We start from the raw sequence: 6,666 nt of genomic DNA on the forward strand, positions 1-6,666 counted from the left end.
TAATATTGCATATTATATGAATAACACTTCTGCTAATCTTGAGTAGTTCTTCGGTCCTTTTCAAGAAAAAAAAAAAACTTTAAATCTTATTTTGGCACCACCTTAATCTCGTCTTCACAAGGCAAAGGTTTTCGGTCTGCTACGCTCCCCATAAAGTGAACCTTGGCTTGATGTAACCTGTCAAAATATCGAAGATGCCTTAATGTAACCTGTCGTAAAACCGAAGATGTCTTAATGTAACCAGTCATAATATCGAAGATGCCTTAATGTAACCAGTCATAATATCGAAGATGCCTTAATGTAACCAGTCATAAAATCGAAGATGTCTTAATGTAACTAGTCATAAAATCGAAGATGCCTTAATGTAACCTGTCATAAAATCGAAAATGCCTTAATGTAACCTGTCATAAATCGAAGATGCCTTAATGTAACCAGTTAGTCATAATATCGAAGATGCCTCAATGTAACCAGTCTTAAAATCGAAGATGCCTTTATGTAACCATTCATAATATCGGAGATCCCTTAATGTAACCATTCATAAAATCGAAGATGCCTTAATGTAACCAGTCATAAAATCGAAGATGCCTTAATGTATTTTTAATGATATTTTAATGAGAGCAGTGATAACATCGAAGATGCTTTAATGTGAGCAGTCATAATTAACGAAGATGCTGTAATGTGAGCAGTCATAATTAACGAAGATGCTGAATGTGAGCAGTCATAATTAACGAAGATGCTGTAATATGAGCAGTCATAATTAACGAAGATGCTGAAATGTGAGCAGTCATAATTAACGAAGATGCTGTAATATGAGCAGTCATAATTAACGAAGATGCTGAAATGTGAGCAGTCATAATTAACGAAGATGCTGAAATGTGAGCAGTCATAATTAACGAAGATTCTGTAATATGAGCAGTCATAATTAACGAAGATGCCTTTATCTTATCGGCCACAATCATAATTACTTTGAAAGTACATGGCATGAAAGTACTAAAATGTGAATTTGGCAAAGTTTTATTATCGTTTAAAAGAATTAATACCACACCTTTCCTCATGTTTCTATGTAAAAACTTTCGTTTCCAAATTCAGCCCCGGGCTCCAGGAGCATAAAACTTAAATGAGCTCACTATTGATCTCAGTGTTACATTTCCACTATTTGTTCCTTTTAGTAAAAGTGAGACTGAGATCAAAAGTGAGCTCATTTAAGTTTATGTCCTTGGAGTCAGAAGTGATAATGCTCTTATTCCTGTGTTAAACTATGATCAAAATGAAACCATATTACAAGAAGTTGCTTTTTTCTTTCTTTAAATGAAATCATCTATTCAGAAAAGTGCACTTCAGCTTTCCACGCAAGAATCGTAAAAAAAAAAAATGAATAATTTAAAAAAAAAATATGCAAACGCACGTTGCATAATTGCCGAAGATAAATAGGCACCTAGTATCGTTTTGAAAAGGAGGGGCAGCCAAAAAAAAAACTTTGACAAGAAAAAAAATCGTCCTCACCCGAAAATCCTATTTCTTGAGATGGAGGGATTAGGTAGGTATCTTTCACGACCATATGTCAGGAGTGCAGCACATTTTTAAAGATCCAAGTTATATGATGAAAAGACTTATATTCATACTAATAAATATTCTTCAATCAATAATGATCCATTTGAATAATTACATGTGTAAGTACTAAATTATTGACAGTTGTGTTATTAAAATCTGTCCCTTTTTCGATTTTTTCTCAATCCAGATGTGTCTTATCTTTCCTTTGGATTTTTTTTATGAATGTAAAAAAAAATTGTTATAAAATTCAAGTAATTCCACCTCAGCTTCACTGAAACAACAGAACACGTGTAATTTATGCTTTACATTTCTACTTTAGAGACTGGTATTCTCTTGGTCAGGAAAGCAGCAAAATTGTTAGAATTATTGCAGATCAAATATGAATAAATACAAAGAAAAAAAAAATCAATGAGTAATGTTTCTGGTTGACCTCAATTGCTTACAGTGTTTTTCCCATGAAGGGAAATATACTATTAAAATACATGTATACTTTTATCTTCTAACTATATTTTTAGCTTTCTTTTCTTTTCTTTTCTTTTTTTTTAACATAAATAGGAATTAAATTCAAGATATAAAGCCAAGGTTAAATACTTTTACGTGCTTTAACCATGAATATTGGACTATAAATTGCACTGTTTCGTTACCACTTGATGTTGCCAACACTTTATGATTTTTTGTGTTATATGGTTTTAATGTGATATTTTACTGCAGTTGGGAGTGCAACAAAAGTTTTATAAATATCAATGAACTTCATCTATCTTTACTGAAAATAAGTTGCAGAAAATATGTGATACTATTTGTAGTTCAAATTAGTATGTCTATCAACAAATTAAAAATCAAAACAACGAACTGATTTACAAACTTTGAATGAATTATTGTGTGTTGTAATTTTTAAAACGATGTTTAAAAAAACACATACCAAATGTCAGGAGTGTAACAAAATAAGGTAAAATAGGATTACTTCAAAATCTAGAAATTTTTGTAAGAAAACTTGTATATCAAAATTCTTTTTGACTTAGATTTAATTAAGGAATTGATTTAAATGGACAAAGGCGGGATTCATTGTATCATACTTCTTTCATATTAAAACTTTTTAAACCAGAATTGAAAAAATTGATGAAAAATAAAAATCAAAAAGTCAATTTCTTTCACATATACAAGAGAAGAAGCTTAAACAAGATTTAGATCTAATCATTTATATCCCTGATACCTTTTAGAAGCATTAAAAACTATCATTTCTTTTGATTATGTATTTTAGAAAATCTTTAAGGATGTAGTAATATTTTCTTTAACTAGAATGCGTGTGCAGTATTATGATATAAGTGAAAAATATGGTATGATTAGTTCAATTATTTCAAAAAAATTCAATTTTGTGGTCATTTTTTTTATTCCCCCAAATAAAAGTTCGGGTGGGGGAACCACCCTTTCAATGAACATCTTCAATAGTAGAAGGTTATGTTTAGAAAAAACGTTGGGTGGCATCCTCACCCCCTACCCCCCCCCCACCCCCACCCCCTACTACGTGCCTGCTAAAGAAGGTGTTAACTACGTCACTGATATAAAGCATGAAAAAACCTCAAGCAATGAATCTTCAGAAGTTTATTTAACCTAAAGGTCCCTACTGTATCAATCAAAAAGGTCAACCGAGGTTAAGAAAAACAGAATAATTTGTCATTCAGTATCAAAGTCCGTAACAAACACATTCATCTTCCACAATAAAATACTTTTCTATAATTAACTCTTGAACTTGTTGAAATATAAACAGAACTAAGAGAGTACCATGTACACATTAATGTTTTAATTGTAGGTCCATATTGTACTTGTATTAATCAATAGCAAGGTCAAACAAGGTTAAGAAAAAAAAATTTGAGGTATAACATTCAAGTCAGAACACACTTTTTTGTGTCTTCCACACCGATTCACCTTCTAACTGTATACCTGGCTACATTTACTGACCAATTCAGTTGAAATATATGCAAATCTGGAGAAAATCTAATCAACAATTAGGATTTTTTTTTTTGTATTTTAAGGCCAATTAAGCTCTTAAAAACATTTTTGTTGTCGCTTATTATTAATTGAAAATAAGTCTTTACTTAGGCATAAATTAATGCAACATTGCATGCAAATTTATCATTTTGAGTCACCTCATATATCAAATGTAAAATTAAAGTACAAGGAATAATATTCCAATTCACTCGATTCTTTTTTATGTTTGTTTTGGTTTTTGTTTTTTTTGTTTTTGTAATTTGTATAAAGAGTAGGATATAAAATTTGATTTTTACAAGCCAAACATTCAGACACAATTAATGCATTCCTTCCATTATAAAAGATATGTGTCCCTATACTTACCTTCTATTGGGTATCTGTCACTAAAACAGGACACTACTACAAAACTACTCTTTCTCTGTTACTGGTGATGATGTAAGAGTCTCCTCATTTCAAATGATCAGAGCATGCAGTACACTTCCCTCCTTACAAACTTTTGTAATGATAGGATGACCTTCACACACCACTGTGCTACTATCTTTTGATTTATCTTTCCGTTGCCTGCAGTTAAAGTCACCAGAGGGGGATTTCTCAGTAAGAATGGATTCTATAAATATTCTCTGCACATACTTGTATGAATCCCAACGCAAACTGCGATTTATCTATATTAACATGCAACTTATTTGTGAATAAATTAAAAAATAATGACCGGCAAATTGATTTAATTTTTATTCAACTTGCCATAACACATCCTATTGTACATGTATATACATGAACATTATAGTTTATATATGTCCGAAGTTACAATAGAATTTACAAATGTGTAAAAAAGTTTCAGTATTTCCATTAATTGAACTTCATTTAAAAAGAAAAAAATATTTCTACATTCTAAACGTGTTTTTGAAATACTTAATAAAAAATTGTAGTTTTTTTTATCCATCAGACTTGTGTCAGGGATATAAATGATTAGATATAAACATTAATTGGGTTTCTTCTCTTGTTTATAAATTTGCTTTTAAATTACTATTTAATATTAATTATCTCAATTCTGATTTGAAAAGTTTTGATATGAAAGAAATACATTGTGTGATGTAATAAATTCTCCAAAAATTACGTTTTTAGCTCACCTGAGCTGAAAGCTCAACTGAGCTTTTCTGATCACATTTTGTCTGGCGTCCGTCTGTCTAGCTGTCCGTCTGTAAACTTTTCACATTTTCGACTTCTTCTCAAGAACTACTGGGCCAATTTTGACCAAACTTGCCACAAAGCATCCTTGGGTGAAGGGAATTCAAGTTTGTTCAATAAAGGGTCATGCCCCATTTCAAGGGGAGATAATAAAGAATTAGTGAAAATTTGGTGTCATCTTTCAAAAATCTTCTTCTCAAGAACCGTTAAGCCAGACAAGTTGAAACTTTTGTGAAACCTTCATGACATAGTGTAAATTCAATTTTGTTCAAATCATGACCCCCGGGGATAGGATTGGGCCACAACAGGGGATCAAAATTTTACATAGGAAGACATAGGAAAATTTTTTTTAAAATCTTCTTCTCAAGAACAACAAAGCTGTGATCAGTCATATTGATATGGAAGCATCATCAGGTAGTGTAGAGTCAAGTTTGTTCAATCATGACCCCTGGGGGTAGGGTGGGGCCATAATGGGGGATCAAAGTTTTACATAGGAATATATAGGAAAAAACTTTAAATATCTTCTTCTCAAGAACAGCAAAGCCATGATTAGTCATTTTGATATGAAAACATACTCAGGTAGTGTAGATTCAAGTTTGTTCAATCATGACCCCTGGGGGTAGGGTGGGGTCATAATTGGGGATCTAAGTTTTACATAGGAATATATAGGGAAAAACTTTAAAAATCTGCTTCTCAAGACAAGCAAAGCCATTATTAGTAATTTTGATATGAAAACATACTCAGGAAGTGTAGATTCAAGTTTGTTCAAATCATGACCCCAGGGGGTAGGATGGGGCCACAATGGGGGATCAAAGTTTTACATAGGAATATATAGGAAAAAATTTTAAAAACTTATTCTCAAGAACAGCAAAGCCATGTTTAGTCTAATTGATATGGTAGCATACTCAGATAGTGTAGATTCAAGTTCGTTCAAATGATGACCCCTGGGGGTAGGGTGGGGCCAATGGGGGATCAAAGTTTTACAAAAGAATATATGAAAAAATCTTCTGCTTAAGAACAGCAAAGCCATGTTTAGTCATATTGATATAGGAGCATACTCAGGTAGTGTAGGTTCAAGTTTGTTCAAAACATGACCCTCAGGGATAGGATGGGGCCACAATGGGGGATCAAAGTTTTACGTACGAATATACAGGAAAAAAATCTTCTCAGGAACAGAAAATCTATGTTTAGTCTTATCGATATAGAAGCATCCTCAGGTAGTGTAGATCCAATTTTGTTCAAATGATGACCCCTGGGGGTAGGGTGGGGCCACAATGGGGGATCAAAGTTTTACATAGGAATATTTAGGCAAAAATCTTCTTCTCAAGAACAGAAAAGCCATGCTTAGTCTAGTTGATATGGAAGCATCCTCAGGTAGGGTAGATTCAAGTTTGTACAAATGATGACCCCTGGGGATAGGGAGGGGCCACAATGGGGGATCAAATTTTTGCAAAGGAATATACAAGAAAAAATCTTCTGCTCAAGAATAGCAAGCCCTTTGTTATACTGATATGGAAGCATCCTCAGGTAGTTTAAATATCAAGTCTCCCACACCCCACCTCCACCCCCATGTAAACTTTTCAATACTGAACTGATTTGTGCTTTTTCCTAGCCGATGTGCTCAGGTGAGCGATGTGGCCCATGGGCCTTTTGTTGTCAATCTAGTCAAATCTGCGTTAAAAAGAAGTTTGATATAGTAAGTTTTCTTATTTAAAAAATACTAGAGGTTAAAGTGATTTTATTTTACCTTGTTTTATTGCACTCCTGACGTCTGGTATGTTTTTTAATCAAACATCGTTTAAAAATATTAACACACAATACCTCATTCAAATTCTGTAAAGCAGTTCATTGTTAATATTTTTTTATCATTTACGGAAAGTTTTTTTTAATGTATAATTTTGAGATTTTATTAGCAGACCTATTTTTTGTATTCATATGAAGCAG

Source organism: Saccostrea echinata, unplaced genomic scaffold (assembly GCF_033153115.1).
Source record: "Saccostrea echinata isolate AGI-Se365-2 ecotype Australia unplaced genomic scaffold, CSIRO_AGI_Sech_v1 ptg000001l, whole genome shotgun sequence".
Lineage (NCBI taxonomy): Eukaryota > Metazoa > Mollusca > Bivalvia > Ostreida > Ostreidae > Saccostrea > Saccostrea echinata.